This window comes from Budorcas taxicolor, chromosome 15 (assembly GCF_023091745.1).
Source record: "Budorcas taxicolor isolate Tak-1 chromosome 15, Takin1.1, whole genome shotgun sequence".
NCBI classification, from domain to species: domain Eukaryota; kingdom Metazoa; phylum Chordata; class Mammalia; order Artiodactyla; family Bovidae; genus Budorcas; species Budorcas taxicolor.
Window position 1 is genome coordinate 69,202,144 of NC_068924.1, and position 15,820 is coordinate 69,217,963.

Consider the following 15,820-nt stretch of genomic DNA (forward strand, 5'->3'; position numbering starts at 1 on the left):
TAATTTAATCAAATTATAAACATTCCCTCAAATCAGTATCTTATTATTACGGATTCATTAATTTTAAAAAAATTGTAAAAATGGCTAAAAAAGAAGACAGATTCACTGATTTCTGAGGGATCTGATAGTTTAGATCTTCTTTGGATTTTCATTAGAACTGTGGGCAATCTATATTCTGAATAAATCTATTATAAATACAGGATAATAATTACAGAGATATCAGCGACCATGTATTTTTTTTTTCTTGAGTGGATGAGAGAAAATAAAGTTATATAATATTAACAAATAATTAGATTATGGGACTGTTACAAACTTTATAATGCCTGGCTCTGATCCAGACATTTCCTGCATCCCAGAATTTTAGTATGTCCCAATTGGGCTTGCCAGGTGGCACTAGTGTTAACGAACCTGCCTGCCAATGCAGAAGGTGGAAGAGACATGGAGATTAGATCAATCCCTTGGTTGGGAAGATCCATGGAAGAGGGCATGGCAACCTATTCCAGTATTCTTGCCTGGAGAATTCCCATGGACAGAGGAGCCTGGTGGGCTACAGTCCATAGGGTCGCAAAGAGTCAGACACAACTGAAGTGACTTGTCACAGCATAGTTCAACACAGCACAACAAACTTAAGTGCAAATTCCTTAAACTTTCTGCCCTACTGATATTTAAGCCTTCTACCCAACCAAAAATGAAAATATGTTAACTTGCTTTACAATTCCTGCCAATGGCTTTTTTTTGAACCCATCCACAATCCACCCACACTTCAAGACTCCTTTTTTTCCCATGTACCTCCCCCAAGATAAGCTGTAATCCTCTTTTGACTTTTGTAACTGTGGTATGTATCATATTGTGCCTTGTATAATGTTTATGTTCTTATCTGAGCACCTATTAGAAAGGAGGAGATTAATTTTTCAAGGAAAAATGTGGAACTTAAAAGTTGAGAATGAAACATGCTAAAATTGTTTTTAATGAAACAATAAAATTTAGCTCTAGGGGTAATTGTACCTTAGAATTAATTGTATTTGTCATCATTTCTAACACAATTTGAATTATGAGGCCTTCTGTAATCCATATATTTTAATGTAATAGAATGGATTAAAAAATCACCTTTCCTAAATTTTATGAAGACTATGTAAAATAGGGGCTTCCCAGGTGGCACAGGGATAAATAATTCACCTGCCAGTGCAGGAGCCATAAGAGACACAGGTTGGTCCCTGGGTCAGGAAGGTCCCCTGGAGGAGGAAATGGCAACCTACTCCAGTATTCTTGCCTGGAAAATTCCAAGACAGAGGAGCCTGGCAGGCCACAGACTACAGGGTCACAAAGAGTCGGGTGTGACTGAGCAAGTACTCGTATTAATGTAAAATACAATAAAACAAAACAAAATTACATTTAGCTGATAATCACAGAAATGTCATGATAACAGTGGGTGTTATACATCCTCAATCATACGGGAATGAACTTTGAAAAAGCTTGCAGCAGTCCCACTGCTTCTGAATTCCAGGAAAACCATTTCCTGTGCCTGACAAAGTCAACACTTGATTCTCCAATTTTTAAAATGGCCAAACCAATACAATATTGTAAAGTAATTAACTTCCAATTAAAATAAATTTCTATTTTAAAAATAAATAAATATTTTAAAAGTATACAAAACACATAGCCTTGTGTTATTTTTTTCTGAACACAAACATTCTTTTTCTCTGTTCCATAAAACTGAAATTCATCTGGCCATTGGCTACTCTTTGTAGCTTTCTCCACTATAATTACTTGGAAGTGACGCTATAGCTTACAAAATTATTTTTATGTATTGTTCTTTGCTAATAAGTAGGCCCAAATAGCCTATAGACTTTGATCTAGTTCTGACATTTGAACCCTGTTCTCCAATCCTAGAGGCTATGCCTGTAATTTCAGTCATATATCCCTTGGTGCTTTTGAACCTGCAAACTGCTCTCTCGGCTCATCTGACCTGACTAAAATGAGAAAAGGCATAAAAATCTCCCAAGAAGGTGTGTCCTAACAAGATTACAGACCCAATTCGAGCCACTGAGGGAGTTTAGATAAGGCTTAGATACACAGTTCATCCTTTGGATTCTTTCATCCAACCCCAACCTGGGACCCTTTTGTGATTCCTTCACCTCTACTCACTTCACAGGATTGGGTCCATCACTAATCATAATATAGGATTTTGCTTTAGCTTTAAAGTTTGCTCTAGCTCAGCACAGACCATACCCTTAGCTCTATAGGGTGACAGGATAAAGGGATTCTTTGCCCTGCACACTGTAGGTATTAATTGAACCAACTATAAATAGCCATTCTAAGCAGAAAGAAAACACTCAAGGCATTACCGTGAAATATATTATTTCAAGATTTCCTTGAGTTCTTTAAGAGGGAGAAAAATCACATCTTCTGACTGGTGAATCTTTATTTCAATTAGTATAAATGTACATCAAATCCACTAGACTCTTTATTAATATTTTAAGATCTTTTACACACTTCAGGTAACTTGAGACTATAATTTTAAAAAAGTCATCTATACAAAAAATTCAAACTTTATTTTTAAAGTTGTACCTTAAAATATACTAGATCTTAAAATTTGGGAACTATAAATCACAGCATTTCTCCCTTCTTTCATAAGTAAGTAAGGAAGTAAGTATTAGTTGCTCAGTCATGCCCGACTCTGCGACCGCACAGACTGCAGCCCACCAGGCTTCTCTGTCCATGAGATTTTCCAGGCAAGGATACTGGAGTTGGTTGCCATTTGCTTCTCCAGGGGATCTTCCCAACCCAGGTATCAAACCAAGGTCTCCTGCACTGCAGGCAGATTCTTCACCAACTGAGCTACAAGAGAAGCCCCCCTCTTCTTTCATATATGTACATAAAAAACCTAAATCATATGTATTTGTGCATATATGCCCATGAGAAGGGACAACAGAGGATGAGATGGCTGGATGGCATCACTGACTCGATGGATGTGAGTTTGAGTGAACTCTGGGAGTTGGTGATGGACAGGGAGGCCTGGCGTGCTGCAATTCATGGGGTCACAAAGAGTCGGACACGACTGAGTGACTCAACTGAACTGAACTGAGAATATGTATAAATAAAGATATAATAAAGTAATAAAATATATATAGTGAAAGAAGAGAAATGCATTATTGTAAAATGTCAAAAGAATTATCAATAGCACACTGAAGGGGGTTTTATCCATGCATATGCTCATTGTCTTACAGTTTATAAGCCATGGTGCTAGGTGTTGGCCAGGAGAAATGTGTACACTCATCACTGACATCTTTGAGACCACAGAGCTAAAACAGATACATCTAATTCCAAAGCGAAATTCTTAAGAATATCATAAATAAAATACTAAAAGAATTAGGAGGGAAGAAAAAACATAATTCAGGACCTAAAGAATAAAAAGAAAATTTTCATTATGAAACAGTTCTCACCATCTGAATTATGTTTATTTATGATAAGAGGAGAATCTGGAGAGATTATCTAGTATCCAGGCTTTAAAATATTGTTCACTGCTTCTTTTCTATGTAGGTTTCTCAGAAGGAATGCTTGAAAAATGTATTGAGATGCTGAGGAATAACAGTGTTCTGACACGAGTGGTTTGACTTCAGAAGAAAAAAATAGAGCAAAGCTATGTGTCATATATATATTTAGTCCTAAATTTGTTTAAAAACAGAAGGACCAAGCTTTGACTATAGCAAGCACAGGAAATGGCTTCCCTGGGATTCCAAAACCCTATACAAAACCAAGAAGCATTAACTGAACCATGAACTGGAAAAGTGCAAGCTATGAAATGCATAAGAATGACTCAGCCCATTAACTAATTTATCATATCAGTTCTAATGTAATCTAAATAATAACAAGGATTCAGTGATTAGATAGTAAATGTCCCAATCTACCTTCAAAGGGAAAAAATTAAGTTTCATAGGAAGTGCCCAGAAATTTTGCAAATCAAGAATGTACTTTTAGACTTCCATAAGAAATTATTTTTCCTATTCAAAAGGACTAAAAACTTTATCTCGTATTAAGAAATTACATCTCTTACGTAAGTTATGACCAACCTAGACAGCATATTAAAAAGCAGAAACTTTACTTTGTCAACAAAGGCCTGTCTAATCAAGGCTATGGTTTTTCCAGTGGTCATGTATGGATGTGAGAGTTGGACTATAAAGAAAGCTGAGCGCCGAAGAATTGGTGCTTTTGAACTGTGGTGTTGGAGAAGACTCTTGAGAATACCTTGGACTGCAAGGAGATCCAACCACTCCATCCTAAAGGAGATCAGTCCTGGGTGTTCATTGGAAGGACTGATGTTGAAGCTGTAACTCCAATACTTTGGCCACCTGATGTGAAGAACTGACTCATTTGAAAAGACCCTGATGCTGGGAAAGATTTATGGTGGGAAGAGAAGGGGATGACAGATGATGAGATGGTTGGATGGCATCACCGACTCAATGGACATGAGTTTGGGTAAACTCCAGGAGTTGGTGATGGACAGAGAGGCCTGGTGTGCTGTGGTTCCTGGGATCACAGAGTCAGACATGACTGAGCGACTGAACTGAACTGAAGAGATTACATAACAAAGTTTACCTTCCAGAGGAAAAACTTCTAGAGAAGAGAAGATAGCACTGCTCACATATTACTTCTGGTACAGAGCCAAAAGGCATGAATTATAACCTAAACTCTCTTAACTGACTTGCACTTAATAAACTGGCTGGATTAATCAAAGCTCCCTTATTTCTCTATAAAACATACTGATTGATGTCCACAACTGGTTGACCAATCATGGGTAACAGTTAAGTCTATGGCATATTTTGCACTTCTGCTTCCAAAACTGACTTGTATGCTGAGCAACAATGTATTTTGCTTGTATCCAAAAACTTTTATGAAATTTAGCCTTTATTGGTATAATTGAATTGGATTAAATATTACATAAGCCTATAACTGCCGGGAGCCAGCATGGAGAATCCCACTCATGGCAAAGGTCATGAGGAAGAGGCCTGACAGGGCAAAGGCGAGATCAGGCCTTGAGGGATCCCCTCTGGACTTTCTCGAGCATCTACCCCAAAACCAGTCTGTCTGCCTTATTGTATTATGCCTTTCACCAACTCTTCTGGCATTAACAGGGGGCTATCCTCCGCCACCTTTCTCTGGAAAAAAGTTAACTTAGAGCTCCAGTTAATAAGTCTCCTGAGCATAATAAGAATGTTTCAGTCAAAAAACTCCTCTGATGGCTCTCTAGCCTGCCTGACAAGTTTATCCAGACTCTCACAACCACACATGTGATTGTTCACAGCCTCCCAACTGTGAGAGGCACAAGACGCTCTAAACTTTCTAAATACAGAGCCTTTTGAGAAGTTAGAAATTGTTAGTGTAGTATTAGTGGATTGTTGGAATAATACCGGTGGAGGGTTTCATTGTTGAGCCAATATTTGCTGCTAAGCCTCCATATCCCTTATCCTCTGCATACATTAATTGACATAACTAGCATATGAAAAAAATAAGTAATAACCTTTGATATTAATCGTGTTAAACCTTAGGCTAGTAAATTATTTTATTGATTATAGCCCACTGAACCTTTGCCCTGTAGGAATGCAACTTTATCTGGAGCCTTTGGAGGGTGACTTGAGAAAAATCACCCTTGGAGAAAAGAAGTTTTCTGGTTGACTGACCATTATCAGAAGGAAAGGGTCATAAAATGTTAGCAGGCCCCCTGGCCCAAAGATGATGTAAAACCACCTAAGACCTTTGTATGCATGCATAAAGAAGTGCCTGGTATCGACAGGGGTCAGGACTGCTGACCCTGCATGACTCTGTATTTTCCATTTATCTCTATCTACAACTTAAAGTATAAAAGCTTTCCTGAAAAATAAAGAGACGGACCGGTTCCTTGAAAGACTGGTTTCCCCGTGTTGTCTTTTCTTACTCTCCTTTTCAGGCTAATTCCCATCTGGAGCACAGAGGTCTGCTGTGTTTACTTATTTGCCTGGGCTTCTAAGACCTGAATGGAAAGGCGCCCTGCATCTTCACTCCCTCGGGAGACTGGGTGGGTGCCTGCGGCCTACGTAAACGGTGCAAGTCTCTTGTCTTGAGACTTCATTGACTTTCTGTGTAAACCAAGGAATGTCAGCCCCTTTTCTCCTCTATTTTTTCCACTACACTATTCTTTCCTAATCTTCCTTTATATCTCTAATTAAATAAATCTCTCCTAATCACCGATGCCGTTCACCCTTCGATTACCTTGGATCCACCAGGGCTGGACCCCGGCATATAACTACCTCTGCAAAGGAAAGAGTTGTTGTTTCTATGAAATATAAGTTGGCTTCTTTGGAAATATTCAATAAAGGATAATCAGTAAAATTTTTGCTGAATATTAGTTGTCCATGGAACTGATCAATATGGGAGACATGATCTGAAAGAAAATAATCTAATTTCAGATTGTACATCAGATGGTTATGAGTTCATGCTTCACATACATACACACACGCACACAAAGAAAAGAAAAAAGAAAGTAGAAACTATGGATACATTTTGAGGTCTGGTTTACAAATGAAAGAAAAATTATAATTCCATTAGGCAGACTTTGGTCTTAGATTGAGAAATTGACAAGAGAATGTGCATTTAATGTTAACATAAAATATTTAAGGTATGAATTTTATCAGTTTTAAGAATTCCTTGTTTTATTTGAGTAAAAAAATTGACCAACTATTGGTCCTGATTACATTTTTCAAAAATCAGTAAAGAGGAACTCTAGGCAGTGATCATAATAAGCATGGAACCTGATACCTGCTTAAGAGCCATGTGAAAACAATGGAAGACATTTCAGAGCCATCTCATCCCTCCTCCTTAAATACATATATTAAGAGTAGCACTCTAGTTATCAGAGCATGATTTGAGCTCCCTGTGTCATACAGTACATTTCCACTGACTATCTAATTTTACATATGGTAATATATACATTTCAATGCTACCCTCAACCTTGAGGGGTGGGCAGGAGATTCAAGAGGGAGAGGACATATGCATAGCTATGGCTGATTCATGTCAATATATGGCAGAAGCCAACACGGCACTGTAAAGCAATTACCCTCCAATTAAAAAAATAAATAAATAAAGTTAAAAAATAAAGAGTAGCCCTACCATGTGGAAAATACATGCTTAGTGGGAAGCTGCTGTAAACACAAGGCACTCAGCCTGGTGCTCCGTGACAACCTAAAGGGGTGGGATGGGCGCGGATGTGAGGCAGGCTCAAGAGGGAGGAAATACATGTTCACTTAAGGTTGACTCAGGGCATCCCAGGTGGCTCAACTAGTAAAGAATCTGCCTGCAGTGCGGGAGACCTGGGTTCAATCCCTGCATTGGGAAGATCCCCTGGAGAAGGGAAAGGCTACCCACTCCAGTATTCTGGCCTGGAGAATTCCATGGGCTGTATAGTCCATGGGGTTGCAAAGAGTCAGACACAATTGAACGACTTGCCCTTAAGGTTAACTCACATTGTTGTATGGCAGAAACCAACACAACATTGAAAAGCAATTAATTATCCTCCAGTTAATCTTGAAAAAAAAAATCAAAATCTTAAAGACTTTGCTAAAGATGGATAACAGAAGTGAAGCGAGCTCGCTCAGTCGTGTCCGACTCTTTGTGACCCCATGGACTGTAGCCCACCAGCCTCTTCCATCCATGGGATACTCTAGGCAATAGAATACACTCTGTATTCTCTACAGTTGATTGTATTTAATCACATATAATCAAATATAGAGAATTCTCATTACAGAGATAGCAATGTAGCAACTTCAAAAGTCAAAACAGCTCTTTTTCTTTTAGTTTGTAAAGAACACATTCCAAGTGTGTTCTGTTTATAGCTGCCTGGACATACATATACCTGGTCATATATAGATGCAATGAACCATATATTTCAACACTGTAGGATATTCCCTCAAATGAGTTCTTTTTCTCTTTGACTAAACATTTGCATTAAATTTGTCAGCCTGTCTTGTGCCATGAGTGGCCATATGAGTACGTTTTCTGTAACAGGATGTAAATTGAAATGATACCTGGGTCATGGAAACCTTCCTGCCATGGTCCTCTGTGCCCGTCTTTATGATACCAGCTAAATGCAGGTGAAACCAAATCCCTAGAAGCACTCAGCAGGGACATCTATGAGGGACTATTTCTGGAGAGAGAAATAAACTTGTGTCTTAGTGAGCCATGGAATTTTGGATCTATTTTTTTTTAAACAGCTAGTATGATTTTTAATTCAGATCGTTTTTGATTATCACAGACAAAACTGGGCTCTCCCCAACATAGATATTTGTTCTTTATAAAACTGTCTGGATGAAGAGTATTATTTCTGAGTCCAAGAGTTTTGTGCAGTGGAGGCACAAGAAGGGGACAGTGCAGTGACTGCCCACCAGTCATTTTGGAGAGAGACTCAAATGATTAATCAGAGAAGTCTTATTCTTAGGGGTAAACACAATACTATAAGAAAAAGCTGGAAACAAAATTAAGGATCAGAAGAAATTAGAAGATTAAAGGAGAGCATATGTGCTTTTCACATTACTTGCTGCCGTGTAATTATTGGTGTAAGTGTGGTTTGCAGTTATTTTTCTCCATCTCAAAATACTTTCTTCCCTTTGCGGATAAAAGAAGAAAATATGTGCGTGTGTGGTTGGGGGGCGGATAGCTTGAGACTGTGAGAATATTCTTGAGGCTGTGCGCAATCTTCTGCTCTATGTTTTTAGTGTTTATGGATGATTCTTGCCTGAATTATTACTATTATGCATGTTAAGGGCATCTCCCTCATAGCTCAGTTAGTGAAGAATCTGCCTGCAATGCAGGTGACCCAGGTGTGACTCCTGGGTTGGGAAGATCCCCTGGTGGAGGGGATGGCAACCCACTCCAGTATTCTTGCCTGGAGAATCCCGTGGACAGAGAGGAGACTGGAGGCCTACAGTCTACGGGGTCTGAGTGAGTAAGCACAGCAAAGCACACATGGATGTTAAATGTTGACTTTATAATGTTCTCACTTCGTATCAGTTGTTATTCTTACATTTATAGTAACTTTCCTTTCTTCACTCACCTAAAACACTATGATCCATACAGATTCATGTTTTTTTATTAAATTATCATTTCAATTTTTCATTTTGATGTATAAGTCACCCTAAATTTGGCCAGTTGGAACACCCTCAGGTTGGTTTCTGTGTTATTTTGAAATGGACACTTTGGTTTTGAGCATCTTCTTACTTTGATGAATTAAACAAAAAATGCTAATGCATCACATCTGATGCATCTGGTATAACTTTTCATGTATAGGAAGGTGCATAGATCCAAATTGACCTTTTATTCAAAATTCCTCTTTAGTGGTTTGAGATAGCACTTTAACTATATACGTAAAAACAAAACAAGTCATATGTATTTGGATCTATTTCTAGATTTTTCTCTCATGTCTCCCTGGTCTATTCATGTGCCCATTATCATTCTTTCTCATTTTTTTCTGAGGTTTGTGTACGTACTTATTTTTCTATATGATCTGCAGCATCAATTCATCCTACATCAGTAAAAATACTTGATATTGTTATTGGTATCAACCAATGTATTAATAGCTAATTCAGTTAGGAAGAACTTAACATCTTTCTGATATTAAGAAATCCTATCCAGGAACAACAGATGTCTGTCTATTTGTTCACATCTACTTGTTTTGGAGTGGTTTGTTATATAGCAAATGTTAGTTGACATTATCAACTTTGTACATTAATTTTATGTTTTATAATCTGATTGAACTTTACACTGTTTAAATTATTTTTAACAGTGATTCTCCAGGATTTTCTAGGGGTTTGCGGATAATCTTACTTTTCTTTCATTTCCATGTGTTTATGTGTTACTTAATTCCAAAGGCTAATATCTCCCATATAGTGTCAAACAGTTGGGGAAGTAACAAGTATCTCTGCCTAATTTCTGAGTTTAGTGGAAATGCTTCTAGAACTTTCCCAATATTCCTAAAGAATGGAAATATTCCTATTTCATTGTGTTAAGAAAGTATCCATCTTTTATTTTTATTATTGAGTGTATTTTAGGAAACGGACATCATTTTTTTTGAAGAACTTTTCAGTATTTGTGGAAATATTCATGTGAATTTTATCCTCAGATCTATTAATGTAATGAATCATATTAATAGGTTTTCTAATATTGAACATCTTGCATTTCTGAAATAAATCTTAGTGGGTCATTTGGTATAATTATCTTAATATAGTATTGAATTTTGTTGCTACTATTTTATCTAGGATTTTTACATAAATATTGGTAAGTGAGGTTAATTTGCATAATGTTTCATATCTTTATAAGGCTTTACTATCAATGTTACAGTTGCTTTGCAGAAAAGATTTAGATAGTTATGTCATTTTCTATATCCTGCAAAAGTGTATGTAGCCTTGGTATGGTATGATATTTGAAGGTTCTGCAGGATTTCAATCCTGTGAAGCCACTTGGGTTTCTTGCTTTATGTGGAGTTATTCTTTGATAACATTTAAGTTTTTTTAATGAAAAGTGATCTCCTTAAGCAAAACATATTTTTAAAGACACTGAAATATGTACACATTTCATGAACTATCTAAGTCTTTCCTTCTCATAACAAAAATTGAATGACACCTATATATACAGAAGCCACAAACAGCAACATAAATGCACTAATGACCGTGAAACACACCACTGTCTATGCCACACCTTCAATGTGTCCAGTTGCAAATATGAACTATGCAAGAAAGTACACTTAAAATTTAACGGAATCCACAGAACAAAGTTATTTCCAAAGGCTACCAGTAAAATATCAGGGCCATGCAGCCTACATGCTGGCAGAAACAAATTGGCACTCCAGCTTTCCCTCCTCTTTAAGAGGCATGAACATTCAAATGTGATATTTCTAAACATTCATGAAGGCCATACAAGAATGTTTTGATACACTGAAAGTAAAATTGCACCATTACTTGATATGGCATTTTTTTAAAAGCTTTCATTAGACTTGTACCAGACCTCCTTCACTTTTCCAACCTGAAAATGACTGCCTGATGGATAAGTATATCCTCCAGGTGAATTCTAAATATGAGGAAAGAAGGAAAAAGAGGTGTACTCATTGTCAGAACACAGAGACAGGATGGAGCACAGAAAGGACACAGCATGTAATCCTGACTTCCCCAAGTGTCTGCAGGAAGAAACATGATATTTCAAGATCCAATTGCTTGTGTTATAGTGTCAATTTTAACACCACACACGAAAATAAACTCAAAATGGATTAAAGATCTAAATGTAAGACCAGAAACTATAAAACTCCTAGAGGAGAACATAAGCAAAACACTCTCCCACATAAATCAAAGCAGGATCCTCTATGATCCACCTCCCAGAATTCTGGAAATAAAAGCAAAAATAAACAAATGGGATCTAATTAAAGTTAAAAGCTTCTGCACAACAAAGGAAAATATAAGCAAGGTGAAAAGACAGCCTTCTGAATGGGAGAAAATAATAGCAAATGAAACAACCGACAAACAACTAATCTCAAAAATATACAAGCAACTTATGCAACTCTATTCCAGAAAAATAAACGACCCAATCAAAAATGGGCCAAAGAACTAAATAGACATTTCTCCAAAGAAGACATACGGATGGCTAACAAACACATGAAAAGATGCTCAACATCACTCATTATTAGAGAAATGCAAATCAAAACCACAATGAGGTACCACTTCACACCAGTCAGAATGTCTGCGATCCAAAAATCTGCAAGCAATAAACGCTGGAGACGGTGTGGAGAAAAGGGAACCCTCCTACACTGTTGGTGGGAATGCAAACTAGTACAGCCACTATGGAGAACAGTGTGGAGATTCCTTAAAAAATTGCAAATAGAACTGCCTTATGACCCAGTAATCCCACTGCTGGGCATACACACCGAAGAAACCAGAATTGAAAGAGACACGTGTACCCCAATGTTCATCGCAGCACTGTTTATAATAGCCAGGACATGGAAACAACCTAGATGTCCATGAGCAGATGAATGGATAAGAAAGCTGTGGTACATATACACAATGGAGTATTACTCAGCCATTAAAAAGAATACATTTGAATCAGTTCTGATGAGATGGGTGAAACTGGAGCCGATTATACAGAGTGAAGTAAGCCAGAAAGAAAAACACCAATACAGTATACTAACACATATATATGGAATTTAGAAAGATGGCAATGATGACCTTGTATGCAAGACAGCAAAAAAGACACAGATGTGTATAGCGGACTTTTGGACTCAGAGGGAGAGGGAGAGGGTGGGATGATTTGGGAGAATGGCAGTGAAACATGTATACTATCATGTAAGAATCGAATCGCCTGTCTATGTCCAATGCAGGATACAGCATGCTTGGGGCTGGTGCACGGGGATGACCCAGAGGGATGTTGTGGGGAGGGAGGTGGGAGGGAGGTTCATGTTTGGGATCACATGTACACCCGTGGTGGATTCATGTCAATGTATGGCAAAACCAATACAGCATTGTAAAGTAAAATAAAGTAAAAATAAAAATGTAATATTAAAAAAAAAAAAGAAAATCAATAGTATAATGATGTAACACTATCACTGGAACAAGGGTGAGTACCTGGCAAACGGAATCATTTCACTGCCTTTTCAGAATCTTACATAAGAAAAGGCAATCTCTTTCTCTCTCTTTTAACATTCATATTAGAGAGCATATGATCATATATGCATATATATACTTTATATGTATATGTGTGTATTTATATAGATAGCTAAGTATTTGCGTGTTTGTTCTGAGGGTATATGTTGTTCACAGACAAGGGAAACAATATAAAGAGTAAAAACAGTAATACTTGCTTTCAGAGTATATATAATCTGTTAGGGGTAACAGTCATGTTAATATCTTATAAAGATTATAAGGCAAAGTAAAATATAGGTTAAATAGAGTTATAAACATTATATTATGGCAATGCTAGGGAAAAAGGGTGGTGCTTAATTTTGATATATGAAATAGGAAGAGGAACAAAGAAAACAAAAATAGTTTCACTAAAATAGCTGCCTCTGAGCTGAACTCAGAATAGCAGGAGATCACTCTGTAGTGGTAATGATGGTGGTAATGGCGGTTGGCAAGGGGGGGTATACATATGTTTTGTTTGGGGGGTTATTTTCCAAGCTGACAAACATAGAGGTATGCAAATACATCAGACTCTCAACTTAGCTATCCTTCAGAATCAAATAAAACCTTCTATCAGACAGTTCAAAATCTCTGGTTGAAACTACAACCACTGGTGTCTTCTGGTGGCTGAGTGGTAAAGAACCCACCTGGAATGCCCGGGTTCGATCCCTGGGTGGAGAAGATCCCCTGGAAAAGGAAACGACAACCCATTCTAGCATTCGTGCCTGGAAAATCCCACGGACAGAGGAGCCTGATGGATTACTGTCCACGGAGTCACAAAAAGTCGGAAACGACTAAGCGACTGAACACGCACGTGCACGCGCACACACACACACACCCCGTCACTGGTAGAGTGACTTGTCGAACTTTTTTTTTCCTTTTCTTCCAGCCGAAATAACTAGCCCCTGTGGTGCTGAGTTACTTTTCCTTTCCCCTGAACTTATAGGAGCAGATCACCTTCAGCAAGAGTCTCAGCTAACCAGGTTGCAAGAAAGAAAGTTATTGAGGGGATGGCCGTCGCATGTTTTCCTTTAAGAAACTCACCATAAGCAAGGAATGAAATGTGGCAATCACTATTCAGGAGAGTGTCAAAATCATTCAGAAGTCAAAACAGGCTATTGGAGTTCACAGGTTCTTTAATATGCACAGCTACTATCTTCCTTTTAGCTTAATAAGGGGTTGTGTATCCTTACAATTAAAGATAATCGCAGAGTGTAAAAACTGCATTTGATTATAGAAACACAGACTGCAGCTTAGTGATGACAAGACAAAGACTTCATCAACTGCACACCTTGGAAGTTTGAAGTATTTAAAATATAATTCCTCCTCTCTACAGCTTTATATATATATATATATATATATATATATATATATATATATACTGAATTCCCTTCTTAATTCCCAACAAGAATACATTGTTCAATGTCTTGACTCATTGGAGACTTAGCTGTGGGATTTCCTTACATTTTTTTTTTAATTCATAAGTATCAATGGTGCTTCTTTAAATCATTTAGAAGTTGACTTTGTTCTAAAATCAGGTTTCACTGCTTTATTGTTTTGTGGTTTCTCTGGAAACCCTGTCAAAAATATCTCTCTACATCTCATTTTGTTAAATAATTCCAGTATCTTTCACTTAAAATTATTTGAGTAGATAGAATCAGGTATTTAGATGCTATGAATTATGAAATACAGGTATTTTTACGTTATCAAGTGCAAAGCTTCAATTTAAGAGCATTGCATTAGAAAAAGCAAGGTAGTGTTTTGTTTTTTACATACTGAATAGACTAGACTATGGCTTGATAAGCATCACGCTGGATATTTCTCTTTGAGACTATTTGTATAAAGATTTGTAGAGCTAACTTACTTGGATAATAGACTCAGCAGGAGGATAAAAGAAATTGTAAAGAGAGCCAGTTTAATTTATCTTTAAGTTGACAAAGTGGCCAAGTTTAATCGTAAGTTTATACGAAGTATCAAGAGCTGCAATGCCACAAGCCAGGGACATTTTCTCTGTCTTGAATAAAGTATGACTACTCAATAAAACAACAAATTGGCAAAGAAGTACCTTTTAAGCAGCTTCAGCTACTTGTCATCGCTTACATACAAGGCCTGATCAGCTTTACTTATCAAAGAAACATTGATCAAGTTTCCTCAAACTAAGTACATGAAGTCAGCAAAGCAATGGGACTCAAAAAGTGGTGAATGAATACTGTAAATAAAAATTTCCAAGGAAAGTTCATTTGAGGTAAAAAACAAACCAAAAATAAGCATCAGTTGGTGAATAAATAAACATCTGAACAGTCTTTTTTTTTAGAAGATTTTTTTAGATTGTTGATTCCCCAAAATGTATACAGTCACCTTCGTGTGCTATTCAGTGCATTGGTAAATGGTCACTCTTCAAACTGTTTAAGTGAGTTTGTGCAAATGCATTTAAATTAGACACTGATTTGGGCTTAATTTATTCATTTTCTAAATAATATGCAAATTTGTGTAAACCTAGATTTTAAAATAAGATTTACAGGCTGTATAATCTGTAATCTCACAATTTACATGTTAATGCAGTAATTCAATTCAACAAACATTTATTGAACTCCTAGCAAAGTACTGTGCTGGGTATTAAGGGGAGCATTACCATACCATTTAGGAAACTTACAACTAGGAGGTGAGATGGGCAGAATAAAGTGTAATTTTGCCCCTGATATTATACCCACATTAGCAGATAATGCAAAATGAGACAACATATGGAACAACTAACACTAGAGAGTTATCTTTTTCTAAGCATTATGCTGTCTTTTGATGTGGACATTCCCATAACATCACCATTGAACCTTTGGGGATAAGAGTTGGAACTAATATCTTGCTTTCTTTCCTGCATTAAATGGGAAATTTTTCTTTGGATAAGCTATATATTAGCCATTTTTGAATCAATTCTTCTGTATGTAAAATTCTGTGTTTCATGTTTTAAGCTATTTTTTAACCACTGAACTGATGCTTCGTACTCAGTTTGTACCTTAGCAAACAGTGACTTCAACAGACAATATTTGGAGTCAGCATACAATTCACTTCCATGGAATGATCATATAAAATACATTAAAAAGAATGAAAAAGCAGTAAAAAAAAAAAAAATGATAAAG